Below are 16,416 nucleotides of genomic sequence, written 5' to 3' on the forward strand. Positions count from 1 at the left end.
CAAAGAGAAATTAGATTCCAATGACAAGGAATACGTGGCAAGTTTATATAAATATTTTTGTATTTAATATGAATAACAAATTAAAATTTAATTGACAATAACATTTGATTTTGGAGCAATTGCGGTTGTTGGTTGCTCAAATTTGGTAATATTTTTTATTTAATAGATGTGAAAAGAATAGGTCCATCGATGTTACAATTAAAAAGTATTGATGGGTGTTTTAACATATTTATTGAACTTTTCAACAACGCACTGAGCTTATTTTCAGCATAATTCATATTTCTGGTAGAGTATACAGGATAGTCACTTTTAAGGTATATACCATTAGCATCTTTTAAACTAGTAGATATACAGGGTTGGTTAAATTATTAAAAAGTTGCATATCTTCGTGCCATATCGGATTATGAAAATAAATTGTAGGTAAGTTGCACCGTTCCTGAAATAAGCTTAAAAATACTAAAAACTTGTCTTTTCTTATTTTTTCCGTCTGTTTTATTATTGAAAGTAGAGTAATGAAAATTGAAAAATTTTCTAGGCCTCCTAGATCCTTACGTTTTCATAATCAACTTTTGATTGTTTTATGGACGTCATATTGGATTTTTGAACTATTAGATAAAGCACGAAACTTCGAGTTCAACGATGTATAAGGGTGAAGAGATTTTATTATAGGCAAAAAAAAACGCTAATTTTATGATTTGTTCAATTTTATCGTAGTAGAAATGAAAACACAAACGAAAATTTTGACATCTGTTTAAAGGTCGAGAAACTATCTTTTACTGCTGTTAATAAGTGCTCAAGTGTTTTTATTATTTATTTATATATCTTCGATATAAAAATGTATTTCACGTTAAAAGTGACCACCCTGTATTTCACTCAGTAAAATTATAATATTAAAATTATATAAATGAATAATTTAATTTTATAATTTGCAACAAAGCAATACACCATCAACATACCTGTTTTTGTTAAAAAGTAGTCCCTAAAGAACTATAGAAAACATAGAATGTGTAAAATTAACAAAAATCTACATAACTTTTAATTTAACTACTTGTTTGTAACCTCTAGAAATCTAGTGCTGTCGTAAAAAACTAGATGATTGCAATGTAACAGCAAATAGAGACAATATTTCCAAAAATAAGTATAGGTAATACCTAAGAATGAACTGGGAAAAACAAAATATGTAGGTTCCACAATTTGCGGTTTACTGGAAGTCATTATCTCATTTTGTAAGGTTTCATAACAAACAATCGTGATACATAAATAAAATGTAATAGTCTTGAAATACTATTCCGGATTTAATCATTTTCTTGTTGTTAGTATTACAAACTATTTCCAATTTTATTAAACTTATCCCGTATTACAGTACCTCCAAAGCCGTATTTTATTAAACTCAGACAGTAAAACTGTTCACATTCAGAAAATAACTCTAATTTAGTTCTCTCTCGCCCCCTAAAACAAACCGTTCAGTTGAGTTGAGGCCACCAGATCTAGTAAAACATTTCGTCTAGACTCAGAAGTGTAAGCAAAAACAAACCCCGATTATCTTTTTCTCATCCGTTTAGAGTTTTCGTCCCGATACAAAGTTTGTAAAAAAATGTTGTACTCACTTTAAAATTATACACCTTAATCCTACTGCGATTCGTATAAAAACTGCTAACACTAATTTGTAATATTGACCGTTTATCACTGCAAATAAATCTTATTGGTATAGTCACTGCCAAGCACTGACTGAGTTTGAATACAAACCGCGATAAGTCCCTACCCAATCCCCGATTATTCATAGGTCAAAAACTTATATATACTTAATAAATTAACAGCAGATAACAAATTATTAATTATTACGTACGTATTTCAATTAGTGGGGAAAACTTCGGGAATTATTCAGACGTTGGAAATTCTGTTTAGTTTGTACATGGTACTGTTAAACGAAAAATAAATTGCACCGTATTCCAAGAAATTTGTTTCACAGGAAGAATGCAGTGATAATAAATTTAAAGTAACTGGACAGTGAGCTCTAAAATAAGTTTATTTGTTAATTAAGCAGGTTTTCTCTTTTTGTTAGTGGTACAAAAAATGTAACATTTATTTATCAACTAGTATAAATTTTATACGTCGCGTATAGGTACTATTTATAAAGTGTCTAAATACATCTTCAAATTATTTATTTGTGGTATATTGCATTTTTTTTGCCTAATTGGATATTTTGCCAGCTATGAAAATTATTATAAAGTGATAAAATAAACTCTTATGTGGAAAAGTGCTTTTGTGAAATCATTTTTGCATAACCATAAATCTATATAATTAAAAAAAAGACCAAAAACGAATTAAAAGTCATCACTTTTCACTCCAGTAACTTACACTTCCAAAAACCATATTTTCCATGTTTAAAACTGAATAAGACACAGTCTATTTCTTTCAATAAAACTGTCAAAGTTAGAATATTTTACTGTTTTCCCGCGAGTGTTCTCGAATTTTCTTAAATTTACTTTTATACTATGTACACTAATCTAATCTCGATTCGATTCGAATATTCAAGGTTTATCCGACATTGTCTATTACAAATACAAGGCATGCATAACTGAGATGTTGTAAATCTTAACCTTCATGAGTTTTCAGCAAGAAAGTTCTTGATTTTTCAAAAACCGTACAAAGATATACATGCATAGCCTGCCAAAATTTTTGGAAGTATTAGGTATACATAGAAAATAAGAGTATGTCATTTTTATATAAATTTCTCTCCGAAAATTATAAATAAGGAAATGTAAATGATTTCCATAGTACCTATACAGAGTGTTCAGAAAATAATGCGACATACTTCAAGATAGCTGCCGTAGGTCAAAATATACTTTTAGATGAAGTTACTTATGTACCATTTGGCTTGTTAAAAAAGGTACAGATATCCGAGAAAAAAAATTTAATTAATTTTTTTTAATATACCTAATGCCGCCATGTTTTAGTGAAATTCCATATGAGGGAGTTTTTAGGTTAGTCGAATACGAATATGAGGTTATTTATTACCTGAAACATAGAGGTTGCTAAGAAGTATTTTGTTTATTGCTATATATTTTTGTTGGTACAAATTTTGAAAGAATGGGGATGCTTTATGTGATCCTATTTTATCTACTATAAAAAGATGTATTTGCTGTATTATCGATAAAATGCACCGCTCCAGAGAAAAATTTATTTAATTTAGCAGTACCGTAATATTAAGTTAACTTTTCTAAATCGCCAAAAATATTTAATTCCGTTGCGAAGGACTAGAATATCTCTAAATATTCAGCTGACCGTAACTGCTGTAAAAAATTAATTTGGAACGATGAATCTTAGTATACTTAGTATTCAGTAAGTAAATAAAATGGCGCTTCAAAAAATATTTGCGTTTTCTTAAAATTCCTACCAACGAAAAAAATTGCAAAAAAACAAAATACTCCTTGTAATTTTCATAACGATATCTATTTGTAGTAAAAAAATAATATCAACTTCATATTCGACTATTCAAAAGCTCTCCCATAAAAAATGATGAAGGTATCTTGAAAAAAATAAATAAATTACAATTTTTTTTGATGAATTGTATTTATATTTATCGGTTTATTTTGACTCAAGGCAACTATTTTTGAAATATATCACATTAACCAATTTAAATAAATTTTTGAAAAATATTCTCTAGACTATTAAGAAAAGAAATCACCTTTATGTCATATTAATAAATCGAACTGTTTTTGAAAAATTTAGGTTTACATAAATGAGTTTGCATAAAACAAATACCTTAGTTATGTTATCAATTAGAAAAAAATTGTTTTAAGTGAACGGTATGAACTTTTAAGAAAATATGTATTTGAAAATTGAAATATATAGTTGTGTAAATTAATTATTTTTACCAATAATACAGGTAAAGTACTTGTAAGTAAATTGAAAAACTGATCGGTTTATCAAAATTAATCAATTCAAAATTTTCTTTCGTTTAAGGTGTAAGATTAATATTTTTAAAAAATTTGAAACATGGATAAATTAAAACAGTTGGAGATGAAACAGTGACAGTCACGCTCTAAACTAACCCTTAAATAAGATGCGGAATATAAACCGTAAATAAATCGATGATCTAACTCTAAGTTTAAAATATGTAGATATATATCTCGAAAGACATTCCCCTTTAATGGTGATATCCTTAGAATCTATTTTTAGAAAAAACTTGTATAAAAGTGTACTCCTTTTTTTGATGTAATATTCCTCCTGATAACCTCACGTAAGAGACAATTCAATTTAAGATCACACTGTTCAAAATGAGCATTATAAGCAATTAAATGAAAACACTGTTGGATTTTGTGCCCTTGAAATGTTTCTACTTACAAAGTCTGTGCCTTTAGTAGTAGTTTTTGCCTTTGATTTATATTCACTTTTTTCGAACGACAAGTTGCGTATTGCATTTATCAGTTATATTTTAATTTAGCTTTTATTTAAACACAACAAACCTTTTACTCGTTTATTGGCATGGCATATTAATTTTGAAAAATGGACCTGAGTTGTAATAATACTTAAGAGGTACAACTTGATACAGGATTTTATAAAAAAAAGCATTTTAAATTTTGAGGATAATACATACCTTTGTATACCCTGATATTATCGGCTACTTGGCCAACAATCCCGTTACAGAAAAATTCATTTCAAGGAAAAACGGGACATCATCAGTGGTTGTCTTTTATTTTCGCATTAAGCTAGTAAATGAAGTTTACCGAGGTTGCACGACTAAAGTTATCAAGCAGGTCTTTTTGTTTCTCACAGCAAATGAGCAAAACGTATTTAATTACTAACTCCACAAGATTTATATGGCTGTGGACTAAATATTCTCTAACAGCTGTGTCAAGCCATGCTGGAAACAATTAATTCAGGTCAACGGAATTCTAATTAATCATGACTTCATTATGAAATTTAACGCCAGGAAACAAACCAACATGAGATTTTCGGAAGCGGCTTAACCGAGATAGCTGGAATACAGCTTTCTACCAGCAAATCTGTTCAGTGCACAGTTAACTTTTGCACCTATATGAACAATTAAAAAGGTAATCAGTTAATGGATATAATACTTAAATAAATGCACTCAGACAAATATTTAGTCAAGATTTAGTGTGATCTATTAAGGCTGCCGTTTTATAGATAAACAATCGCATTTTTAGTGAGACATGATAGAACAAGTCGATCCATCCAGGAAGTGACGAAACATAACGCTAAACTAGAGCAACTTTCTCTAATTTTTCGCACTGAGAACATGTAAACATCCGAAAATGTACCTTTCCTGTTTTGTCTAGCAAATTTGTAATGATACTTAATAATTGTGATTAATGTATGTGTTTATAGTTTCTTAGTTGCTTAGGGTTTCCAAAATGTTGGACAAAAAATTGCTCATAGAACTGTAACACCATTTTTACTTCTTTTATTAAGCATCTGATTTGACAAATTTTGCTGTAGAAATGAAAAGTACAGTATTTTCAACCAAAACTTGAGACTGATACTTCAAATCGAGGTACAAGCTATAAATAGTTTCATTGCAACTGTAGGAGTAGAGTGCACTGAACTAATTATAGTTGTATTATGTTTTGAATCATTACAGTTAATATTAAAAAGAAAATGGCTTAATTTTGAATTTAATAATACTTACAATTAATCTTTATCATTAACAATTCGCACTCGAAATTCCCTATCAATGTCTTTATTAGTTATTAGTTTTTTATTTCTAATTAAATTGAATCAATTAGCATATTTATTTTTCACCCTTATAAGAGCATAAACATATTATCTTTTATATCTTTTTTGAACAAAACAGTACCATCTTTCTGTAGCGTTTCCCTTATCAGTTGGATATCAATTTCTTTGTGGATGATGTGGAAGTGGATTTTCCAAAAAAAAAAATCATCAAAGCAAGGTAAAACTAATGAATCTTGAGTTAAAATGTGCTAAGGAGGTTTATACTAATAGAGGGAGAGGATTATTGTAGAGCATTTCATCCACTACGTTTTTATTTCACTTTTGTTGGTTTGGTACTTTCAAATATTTAGCAAGCCTCTTTCCAAAAGTATTAAGTAGGTACCTATATCCCAGAGCAAAAAAATTACATCTAGTTTCGGTGGCTGAGCAGTGCGTTTGTTATTGGACGATGTCGTTACAGATGAGCATAATAAACATATTTACGACAATATGTAGATCTTAATGGTATCTACTTAACAAAAACTGAAACTGAAACTTAAATAGCATTTGTTGCTAAATTTGTTGTAAAAAGCATTTTACGCACGAATGGAAAAGTTACGCACGACGCCGCGTAGCGGTGAGTGCGTAATTCTATGAGTGCGTAATTGCATTATACCACGTATTACGTACTATACTTTACCTACGGCCACTACTTTAAATTCTTAAAAACACACCGTCTGCGATCAATGCAAGATTCCTATTACGTCGTACGGTAAAAAAATCGCACAGCTTGGTAAAAAAATCGTACAGTTTTCCTAGCAACCGTCTAGCAACGGTCAATACAAACAGTATTGTATTGACCGTCGATAGGCGGTTGCTAGGAAAACTGTGCGATTTTTTTACCGTACGTAATAGGAATTTTACATTGATCGCAGACGGTATGTTTTTAAGTATTTACAGTAGTGGTCGTAGGTAAAGTTCTTTATGGTGACTAGCTCCAGATCCAATAGTTATTGCACATTCTGTTGCCAATAGTTGTTCTCTTGATAGCACTAATTTCAAATCACTATTTAACGATTATTAAATATCTGTTTCTTGTCAGGTAGAACTACATTCCTTTTTAGAAAAAAAAGTAATAATCACATAAAAAATCGGTAAGTACTGTCGACGTATAGAAAAATTAAGTTATTTATTCTGGTTGTAGTTTTAATCTGACTAAAATTTAGAGATGCCTCCATTTATAAATCGAGTTATCGAATGTATCAACTATAAATTATAGACAATGTTATTTTGTTGTGTTAAAAAACTAGGTAAATAATTTTTTTTTTAAATTTAACTTCAAGCCAAGTTGACAACTTGGTATGGAGTAAATACAGATACAGATATTCTATTGAACATCTACTTCATCATAAATAATTTAGAGCTGTGCGTTTCTGCGATATTATGAAAGTCACTATACGCCTGTAAATCAAGTAATTTTCTGGAAACTGGAAGTGATTCATCAAATCGGTTAACTGCTAATTACAAATAATTTACTGTTTAGGTGAATGCACAGTACCTTGAAGCGAACTATGTGTACCGCCTAAAATGGCAACCTTGTGAAATATGTGGCACCGAGTGAAGCAAAACGTTCGACCTCTTCTTGCGACTAGCACTCTCTTGTTTTATAATCCTTCATTCAAGGGTGAAAGTCAAAGTAGAGAAAGTGAGAGAACGTCTCATAGTCATAGTGCGCGAACGCGTTGTTAGCCTAATTAATTATACCACAGCTGATATAATCTCTTTTATAGCAGATGCAATTACTTTGGATAGCATTTAGTACGATTGCAGAATTAACAAGAGATTTATGTTGGGGAGGGTACAGTTGTAGAAATGTGACACACTTTAGTGTCTCCATATGCGGAACAACATTTTTATAACAAACTAGATATAAAATAAAAATAGTATTCTGAAGCTGCTTAAATATAAGGATACTGCGAATATGTAAGAGAGGAAGATTTTTTAAAAAACGTGTCATTATAAAAAAAGAATATCTATTTTTTATTTTCAAATAAATTTTATTTTGATTTGAAAATGAATCTGTTGAATCATGATACAATCCAAATACGTTTTCCTTCTGTTTAAATAAAATACATTTTCAGTAAACTTATTTTTTGCTTTATTAATAACAATACCGTAACTCAAAATATTTAAAACAAATTGTACTCTCTTTATGTTGAGCCAGATATGTGATTTTCTGTGTGTATTTTTGTCTCTTGAGCACGAATCCATAGTCTGTTTTGCTCCATGGCCCTTCAGTTTTCCGTAAATCGCTGAATACTTTCAGAAAATCGTTAAAATTCTTCAGTAAAATGAAGAAATTTAGGAAGTGACGAGATCTTAACACGTGACACATGTTTTTCGACGTAATTTTACCTCCTGGATCCGTATCCGTTGTCAGAATTACTCCGTAACCCTTTAGTCTTCAAAAAAATCGCTGAATGTCTTCAGAAAAAAGGCGAATTTTGAGAAGTGACGAGATCTTGACATGCGGCATATGGTTTCCCGTGTATTTTTGTCTCCTGAACACGAATCCATAGTCTGTTTTACTCCATCACCCTTCGGTTTTCCGTAAATCGCTGAATACCTTCAGGAAATAGCTAACAATCTTCAGTAAAATGGAGAAATTTAGGAAGTGACGAGATCTTAACACGTGACACATGTTTTTCGACGTAATTTTACCTCCTGGTTCCGAAACGTTGTCAGAATTACTCCATATCCCTCTAGTCTTCAAGAAATCGCTGATTATCTTCAGAAAAAGGTCGAAATTTGAGAAGTGATGCGATCTTGACATGCGGCATATGTTTTCGGACATATTGTTACCCTCTGAATCCGAATTCAATGTCAGATTTGCTCTAAAAAATAACAAATTTGTAGAAGTAACAAGATCTTCATATATGACTCATGGCTTTCGATGTATTTTCGTCTTCTGTTAATTAAATCATTGCACTCCAATCTTTAGCAAAGTATGAAAGTGAATAAGGATAAGAATAAGAATAAGAATAAGGATTTAATGGCACATTTATGTCATTTGTATCTTCTTTCGGATGGCCGTTAATATTTCCGGCGTTCCACTACCCCATCAAACCCTGAATATTCTGGGTTCTATGCATTATCTGGGAATGTTTGTGTTCACAAGGGTGTGCTCCAGAGCATTTCATACGTATTCTATTCGGCATCCTCTTGTTACCCAGCAAGCCGTCACTTCTCAAATTTTGCGCTTTTTCTGAAGATCTTCAGCGATTTTTTTAAGATTAGAGTGTTATGGAGCAAATCTGACAACGGATACGGATCCAGGAGGTAAAATTACGTCGAAAAACATGTGTCACGTGTTAAGATCTCGTCACTTCCTAAATTTCTTCATTTTACTGAAGATTTTTAGCGATTTTCTGAAAGTATTCAGCGATTTACGGAAAACTGAAGGGTGATGGAGCAAAACAGACTATGGATTCGTGCTCAGGAGACAAATATACACAGAAAATCATATGCCGCATGTTTTTTTGTTTTCCGGTGTAATTAATTGTAAAACCATATTATATTTCAATAGAACATAGTTTGTTATAAAAGGATTTTTAACACAATGTCGTTATCAAAAGTTAGAAAAAATCATTAAAGTTAAATTGCAGAGGTATTGTTTCAAAAAAAAGTTTCTAGATCGTTTAATGATAACATTGTTTTAAATTCGTATTTTTTGCAAACCATTTTTATAGATTTTTTTCAGTGAAATCAATAATTTTGGATTTACTCTCGATTTATTTGTGTTAAGCTTTTTTAAATTTAAAAAAAATTGTAACTTGAAAATGGTTGATTTTTCAAATAAAACGAATAAGCCTCTTTGATATACAATTACTAATAAAAGGAACTAATTAAAATTCCAAAATACTCAGTGGTGTTGAAATTCTAAGATTAGTGGCTATATCCTCCAGCATCTCCGCCACTAAGAAGTATTGCACAGAGAGATGCCATTATTTTTTAAAAATTGAAACATGCTGGTTTATTTTTGATACCTAATACTTATTTGTTTCGCATTTGCATTCGAGAACTTGAAATGTTTGCACTTGAAAATCTTACATCAGAAACAACTCTAGTATAAACCACTTTTGGTGTTCATGAATTTATTAACGAAAGGATCACTTCATATCGAAATTAAAAACTGCAACTTCTCATGTTCGTTTTTTTTTAATATAGTAACATTATTACTACGGTTTCTACGAGAAGCAAATTGAAAAACTTGAAAAAGCAATCCTCGAAATGCAGAAACGTTGGCTGAGTTACAATTTGTTAAAATTAATAATGAAAAAGAATAGTGTTAATTCTTTAAAGATTTTCAACATTATTTATACTTTCAATATGACAGGTATTGGTTTTACACTAGTACAATTTGAATAAACTACTTTTATTGGGATGTTCCTTATCTCAAGATATATAAGCTCGTTAAATTAAGGCAAAGCTGCGGAATTTGACGATGAATAACACGTCGAATAGAAATTGAACTTTTTTCCCTTTTAACCTAACCACAGAAAAAACTCAAACTTTTGATTTTTAAATTTTTTGAATCAAAAATAGAAAAATGTGGACCTTTAATCAACTTCCGCTTTGTTATGGGCACAGTATTGGATTTTTGTATTAACAAAGCGCATTTTTTTGGGTACCACGATGTGCCATATACAATTGACTTGCTTCCTTTTTGCTTTCGTCGAAATACTAAATTGTGCATATTTTAGGAAGAGTACTTTGATAACAAAAGAGTCAATTTAGTTTCGTTTCAAACGAATTTTGGGCAGTTCATTTGTCTTGCTTTTCTTTATTTGAAACTTGTATTTTTAATATAGTTCATTAAATCTTGATCGAACTGTCAAAAATTAATTTGGGGTAATAGTTTAACATTTTGTTTTCAAAGTACTTTTTATGGAAACGGAATTTGTTAATTCGATGAAAGTAATCTAATATTAAATATTGCATCAGAAAAATGTGAAAGATTTAAAAAAGGCAAACATCCAGTATGACGTCTTATGGCGAAAACAGGTGTTGAATGTCATTTCCCCGTCCTGCTGGCCACAATAGGTAATAAGAATTTTCCAAAAAAATTAAAATTTCAAGTGTTTGAGTTTAAACAGATCCACCTCTTTTAGTCTTAACTTTAAAAAAGATAAAGAAAATTCACGTTCTAGGTTTTTTGTCGATCACCTCAAAATGAAAAATGATGAATCAAAATAGTTCAGTTTGTTATTCTGCATCAAATTCCATAGCTATGACCGACTTTCTATCTCTTAATATAACCGTGATAGTGGAGCTTCAAAATGGGCAGTTAGCAGTATAGAGCTTGTTGCCTCACAGAACGCGATTACAGCGTTTCAGAAAATTTGGGTTTCTGTTTTCACATTTAGAATTGAATGTTTGTTAAAATGAAAATAAGTACAGAAACCAAACTCTCTGAAAACGTTCTACTTGTTTTGGAAAAACTTTTAAATTTAATTTCAATTAGTTTAGTAACTGTACACTACAAAAGCTAGCAATACAAAAAAGATTATTAAAAAAGTAGGCTAACAATATTATTTTTTTTACAAGCAAAAAATTCGAACTTCTTCCTACTTAAAAGTTCTGTATAAACACAAGTAGGTGCTACTTATGGTACAGAATACTGCGAGTATGTTTAAAAGCTTAGTGTTCCATTCCCTGGCTTCAAAATTGCAATTTAAAGGCTATTGGACTCGGTTACAGTTACACGAGGGTACAGTGATACAAAACTATTTAATTCAGATAATTACAGTAACATCATGACTAGCAACATACACCTCTTTTATTTTCATACTTGGAATCAGCACTCAATTTATTTCACGGTCACTACATTTTTAAACAATTAATTGGCGTTTTATGGCAAAATTTAATAATAAAGCTGGTAGTTTGCTATTCCACGTTAACAGCAACTTTTAATTGGTAATCTGATAAGGCTAGCAGACAAGAACGCTAAAGTATAGTGCACACGTGGTTAACCTTCTTGACCGTAGGTCAGATCTGTTTAATTTTTTTAAGAGAGATGCTCGACAGCATCGTAGGTGCGAAGTGAGCTAAGTATGTAACTCAAATTAATGGTGAAGAAAACATTAGTGAGTTGTTAAAATTATATTCCTTTCATGAACAGCAATATTGTTGAATACTTAGGATTAAAAATTATGAAAAATTAAAATGTCTTCTATTTTAACTTCTTATTTTATTATTTAGTAGAAGGTTCCTTAAGCTAAATAAGAAGGGTACCATATTTTTGTCATTTTCTGAGAACAGAATTTTCTGAGAATTAAAGTGTTTTGATAGGCATAATACTACACAAAAAAAAAGTAAAACCTGATGTATTTCTTTTATTCATAACTTCTACAAAAAGTTCAGAGATTTTGTATCGCTGTGTATTGAATAAAACTTTGTAAAAAAATTTTGTATACAGGGTGTGTGAAATATTTTAGGGGGTGGTTGCCGATGTTATTTTGTGAAAATTTGAATTTTTTATTTATTTTCATTAATCATTTCAAAGAGTTTTAAAGATATTGACTCGAAATTTGGAAAACGCTTTGTAGAGATAAATGTGCATTTTTTGGGGTGATTCGAATATATCTACTTGCACCAGTGGCGTTCGTGCGAGAATTCCAAAACATTTTTTAATACAAAAGATGGTACGCCACTGACTTTTTCCCGTTTTTATATTTTTTAGAAATCCGCCATCAATTCTGAATGAAATTGGTCACTTCAATTTTTGTCGTAGGATGCACCGTTTTTGAGGAAAAAAATAGAACGCATTTTATTGTATGTTTTGTTAGTCTTTTATTGTAGGTCTCTTTTATTATGGTCAAAGAAAAATGTAATTCAACATTGAAAATAAAAAGTTGATATGCATGTAGATAAAAAATTCTTCGATTTCGAGATACAGGATATTGAAAACTATTTGAAATAATTAATTAAAATAAACAAAAAATTAAAATTTAAACTCGGAAACGAAACATATTTTGACCTATGTTTATATGAACTTTTTTTCACAAAATAACTTCGGCAACAACTCCCTAAAATACTTTGCACTGATTTACAAACACCCTGTATATTTAGAATCGTAATAGCGAGGTATAGGAAGTTTTTAAATTAATACGGTATAATTGTACCTTCAATTCCAATTATTACTTCTAGATGACTGATTATAGAAAGGAAATTGAAAAATGTGGCTTTTTTGGTGTCTTATGGAAGCCCCCTCTCTTTCTCTTCTCATTTTTTATGCCACAAGAATAAGCTGCAGAAATTAGTTTAATCGTAATGCACAAGTTATAAGTACTTTAAGAATTATAATACGTGGCAAGTTCAGCAAACCTAACCTCAAAAGAGTTATAAATATTCTAAAATGCTGCTGTCAAAATTCGTAACTCTGATATTCAAGATACATTCGAAAGTAAACATGACTTCAAAAATCGCCATTTCTAGTGAGGCCATCTATTGGCAATTACATCATAGATTATCCACTGATGTACTGTCAAAATTTCATGACATTTGGACGGACAGAAGCAGAGTTATTGCGTCTGAAGTGACTGTATGTTTGTATCATTGGTACAAAAATGAGCATCGAACAAAATTATTAAGTTTTGTTTTAAACTTGGCAAAACTTTTATCGAATCGTTTCAATTGATGAATTCATCAAGGATCAGCCAAGTTCTTCAGCCAATTGTTCAGCAGAATTCGACATTCGAAGGACATCATCAAGGAGGCCAAAAAGGACAAAGATTTCCTTTACAATATTGTCACTGGTGATGAAACGTGGTGCTTTCAATATGATCCAGAAACCAAGCACCAAAATGTCAAAACCCAACAAATTTTATTTGGAGCAGTCAAAACTGAAGACAACGTTGATTTGCTTTTACGATTCCAAGGGCATTGTCCACAAAGAGTTCGGTCCACTGGGTCAAACTGTTAAGGCACAATTCTATCTAGGCAGTTTGAAGCGTTTGGTGCATCATATTCGTCGTATTCGGTCAGAATATCGCGCAGAAGTAAGTTGGCGTTTGTTGCACGATAATGCGCCATCTTATCGATCGACACTTGTGGACCATTTTTTGACTAAAAGTCGCATTTTAACTGTCAACCACACTTCCGACCGATGATAAAATACTCATTAAAGATGCTCTTAGACATATTGCCATATTGAGTTGAATAAAATAAATCGGTTTACCCAAAAAAACTTTTTGTTCTTATTTTTAAAATGTCTTGTTTACTTTGGAACGCAACTTGTATACAAGTTTGCGGAAAAACAACAGTAATGATGTATTTGGTATCCTCAAGAACTGTTTGAAGCTCTACCAATTCTTGAATTTATTGCACATTTCTGAAAACTCTTTGTATACAGATAATTAATTTTTTTTTTGAAGTAGTGCTTCGCTGATGTACTTCGTTCTCTTGTTAGTTCACAAATGTGGAATGCATTACTTATGTTACGATTATCAAGCAGTAATTGTTAATAAATGATATTCTCGCTAACCTTGCAGATCTGACGGCAAGGCAAGTTCATGATCGAAAAATGTAAAAGCATCGCCACATAAGTGTGGATCCGCTCAAAACGGTTACAAGGTTGTACACTTCTCCTATTACGTCAAAACGCGGTAAAAGTGAAAATCGGAATTGTAAAAGTTCGACCAGTCAACTGTAAGTGGATGTATAAATAAATCGGCAATTCTGGCCAAGTGTTACAAAGCAGTATTAATTTTACTAGCGCAAATATCTACCTACTAACCCATTTTATTACTTTTTCGTTTATTTCTTTTACTTCCAGTCATCTATTTTGCCACATTCAGACGTATCGCTGCTATTTTCGTATCAGTAGTTTAATATCGCGTTTATCACTAGGAACACGCTGCAATTAAGTAAAATGAACTGTACGTTCTACTATTTTTTACAATACTTTACGAAAATAGACTTATTTCATGATTTTGCTTTTTAAAATTCATTACTGCATTTTACTTTATGATGTCTTTATAATTTAATTGTTTTGACAACTTTTTTTAAGTCGCAGTCACAATACCGCAGATTATTTCTGAAGATGTTTTACATAGAGTGACGTGACGAAATACAATAGTGACTGAAATATTGGAAGACACTACATTTCATTCTTGATGGTGAGCAGATTGTAAGGGGGAATAATTCCTAAAATTATTTTACGCCAAAGGCTTTTTTTGGAAAGTTTACCGCCCCCCACAAACAAAAGATATACTTACAACTTAAATATGTAATATACCAGAATTGGCAACAGGATACTTGGCATATCTCTCGTATTTAAATGGAACTATGAAGTGGACTGACCTTGAGAAACGCGCTGATACGACTGCGGATAATAATGGTGAATTTACGAACCAATTAACAGGTCTCTGGAAATTTTCAGCACACCCGCATAGCAGTGGCGATCCTGACACAAAAAGTGTTAATCTTTGTAGATTGTGTAACGCTTGGCTACACAAACAAATTAATAATATCCGTTTTTAATATTTGGGAACAATGGAATATATAGTGAGGACAAATATCTATAGTGTACTTTTTATATCGAAAACTGAAAAATGGAACAAGGAAATATTACCGATAACCTGAATTTTAATCTTATTAACATATAAAAACGTCTTGATGGCATAATATTAATAAATACGAGTAGGAATGCGATAAGTGTGACAAGAGAAATAATGAAAGGTTGCGACACGCTTTTTATTTCTTCAACGGTGCTCTTTAAGATGTTAGCTATAATTTTTATATTAACTGATCTCAAATAAAATGATGACTGCTTATAAAAATAATGGTACAAGTTTCTATGACACTTTTTTCAAAGCGCAATATTAATGGGGTTACATAACCTCAACGTTATTTGATAATAATTGCTTTCCAGTATATGTTGTATCATATACCACTGAACTTTTTCAACACATCATTCAACACATTTTTTTTTGAAGAAATTAATTATCCCACACACACCACATTCAACATTATCGATTAGCCCACAACTGTGTAAAATCAGTTCGACATAAAAAAGTTACTAAACAAATGGAGCTTTTGACACTATAATCACTTATTCAAATTCGGTAGGATTAAACAAATTGATTAAATCATAGGACATCGGAAGTGAAATATCTGGATAATTGTCATCTGTGTATAAACTGTAGCACACCATATCAACGAATTAATTAAAAGCAGCGTGCACAAACAGAATGTGAAATCGATCGTACGTAGTTTATTAAGCATGATTAGTATTATTTGCAATTCCTGTCTACTACATTATCATCGGATACATGCAGTACGCAATACAAATTCTGATGGTAGCTTATTTACGGTAAGGCTGTGCGGCTATTCCACATATTATTGATTTGACACCTGTAGAGGCATTGTAAAAAAAAGAATAGGTACCCCAGGTTTGAAAACAGGAACATAAATCACAGATTAAGAGTACAAAATGCCCATGTTTCCCGTAAAAACAATTTACTTTGAAAACAAGAATTATTCATGCAAGAAGTGTAAACTAACACCCATTAAACAGCGAAAAATACATGTTATACATTAACGAGTACTTAATATTTGAATTAAATTAAAAAGGTCAGTTTGACAATTTGAAAACAGTTATTTTTTATGCTAGATTGCAACAAGCTATTTTTTAATTCGAAAAAGAAAGTTTTACTCATTCGAGAATGCAGAAGA

The 16,416-nt window shown here is 31.0% G+C and overlaps 1 protein-coding gene across 3 annotated transcripts in view; it reads right to left on the reverse strand.

Moving 5' to 3' along the window:
• The window catches only part of LOC108908322, a 112,931-nt gene that overhangs the window by 20,200 nt on the left and 76,315 nt on the right, over positions 1-16,416 (reverse strand). The window contains exon 1 of one of the 3 annotated variants that reach the window (XM_023454268.1): positions 1,608-1,707. The exons of the other annotated variants lie outside the window; for them this stretch is intronic. The gene's annotated coding sequence lies outside the window, so the exon portion shown is untranslated. Of the gene's footprint in view, positions 1-1,607; positions 1,708-16,416 lie in introns of those variants that run through there. 3 annotated transcript variants of the gene reach the window in all.

Source organism: Anoplophora glabripennis, unplaced genomic scaffold (assembly GCF_000390285.2).
Source record: "Anoplophora glabripennis isolate ALB-LARVAE unplaced genomic scaffold, Agla_2.0 scaffold196, whole genome shotgun sequence".
NCBI classification, from domain to species: Eukaryota; Metazoa; Arthropoda; class Insecta; order Coleoptera; family Cerambycidae; genus Anoplophora; species Anoplophora glabripennis.